The sequence below is a fragment of the Asparagus officinalis genome, chromosome 4 (genome assembly GCF_001876935.1).
Source record: "Asparagus officinalis chromosome 4, Aspof.V1, whole genome shotgun sequence".
In the NCBI taxonomy this organism is placed as follows: domain Eukaryota; kingdom Viridiplantae; phylum Streptophyta; class Magnoliopsida; order Asparagales; family Asparagaceae; genus Asparagus; species Asparagus officinalis.
Genome location: NC_033797.1, coordinates 135,972,472 through 135,974,770, shown reverse-complemented (window position 1 = coordinate 135,974,770; position 2,299 = coordinate 135,972,472).

Here is a 2,299-nt window from a genome sequence, read left to right as displayed (position 1 = left end):
GACCGCGGCAGTCTCCATTGCCGCGGCCAAAAGAAAACTTCCAATGCCTCTCTTTTGATCCATCGACGTCCGTTCCTGTACCGTCTACTACAGCCACATCTGCTATTTCACCGGAGAAACCAGGGGTCAATCCTGACTTGTCAAAATCCAAAATTATAATAACAGATCGTCTCGGTCCTTTACCTGAAGATCGAGGCAAAACTCCAGCCAAAGAATGCTTGGGTTCGGTGAATAAATTCCAAGTGACTTTTCAGGCTGGGGGTTGTACGCATCCTCCCACAAACCCAAAGCAATTTCAAGTTGGGAAAATTTTGATTTCCACCCGCTTGGGGGGTTCATAATGAAACTCAGGAGCCCGTTAAGACTCCGCACCCGCAAGAGGGTGGTTCTAAATGTGCAACTCCTGACATAACATTAGATCGCTTAAAGGCAACAATAAGTTGTCCTGAGAATGCCAACAAGACTTTACATCCCCAGAAGAAGACGTGATCGTCAAAAGACATCGTTATACCTGGGGGGGTCATACCGACAGACGATAGGATTCTTCGGTAATCATACCGATGGGTTGTACTATCAAGCTGGGGGTATGAACAAAACTCAAAAGAGGATTGTCCGAGAAATGAGCTCTCATTGTTCCTGTACGAGATTCATTAGAGCAGTACTATCGGAATGTGACTACTCCAAACGAGAAGCCATGCCACAAAGAGTCTCAGTGTTCCAGAGGCTTTTCACCGAAATGTCGAAGCCTAAGCTAAAACATTTCCGCAAGAGAAGATCAGTTGTCCAAGAGGATAAAATCCCTGAAGTCACCATCAACATGGTTGATAAAGGAAAATCTAAGTGGCATTCAAGTGAATCAAATCCCGAATTTTCCTCGGGAAGAAAAGTCAATTCAAGAATTGCTCAACGGATGTCTCGACTCCAGTTAAGAGCCATCAGACGTAGGGACTACAAGAGAATGCATGAAGGAATGTCCTCAGATGATGAACTTTCGGACACTTGTTCTGCGATTGCTTCGGATGATACAATATCTAGCACGGGGCAAGCCAGAGAAGTGTTCACAATCACTCCTGATTAATTTGCTCAAATGCTTCAAGAAGCTCTAGCCAAGCAACGTGAAGAAATTAGAGCTGAGATGAAGATGGAGATGGAGTTGGCTATCCAACAAATGAGAGAATTGTTAGCTCAACGGCCTCAACCTCCTGAGTCCAGTCAGCGAGCTGAATTTAGCCGCCACACTCAGAATGTTGTAGATGACAGCGATCCAGAAGTGGATAAAGTCATTATGGCTGATACACCTCCCAATGATAATAACACTGGAGATGATTCAACGGATCCTCCCAACAATAATATCGGGGTGGTTCAATTGCACCTCTTAATAACACTGGGGGTGGCCCAATCATTTCTGCTCAATATCACTCAAAGAGAGATGAAGATGAGGACAAGAAAATACAAGACCTTGAAAACAAAGTTAATGCTTTGATGTCCGCTCAGAAAGTAAAGAAGACGGGTATTCCGTGTCCCTATCCAAGAGAATGGGATTCAATACCGTACCCGACAAAATTCAATCTGATTAACTTCATACCATTTGACGGGAAGGGCTCGCCTACTCAGCACTTGATTTATTTCAAGTCTCATTTGGGAGTGATCTCTGGAAACGAGGCTTTGATGGTCCGGTCATTCGTTAGCCCCCTTCGTGGGCCCGCCTTCGATTGGTACCGACGTCTCAAGCCAGGAAGCATCAATTGCTGGGATGATATGAAAAGTTTATTTCTTAGTAATTTCTTCGATGATGACACCGAAGTGTCAATCGGAACCCTTCTGGATGAGAAGCAAAAAGACGGAGAGTCAGTTGATAATTTTATCAAGTGCTTTCGCAACAAGACAATGAATTACAGAGATCCTGTTACAGAGGAGTTCATCCTGCAAACATGCTACAATAATCTCTCCATCGATGTCCTGAAAGCCCTGGGGGTCGTACCATCCAAAACTTAGAAAGATTTAAAAATACGCGGTGAACAAGCTGAACACTTTCTTAAAAGAAAGAAAGTTGAGAGAAGCCAACCGACGATATCTGCAATCGCTGTGAACGTGACTCTCGATCCGAAGTTCCAAAAGGAGTATTCTTTCGAAGATGATGAAATGTAGGTGTAAATTTTGATCTCCCGAAAATAGGGAACTTCGTTTGTATTGATAAGAAGGCTTATTACAAACTAATAAATCAAATGGTTACAACAGAAGCGGAGGGAATGCCCTCCTTGTTTAACGTGGGTTCCTCGGTGGCGATAGGACGCCTCGC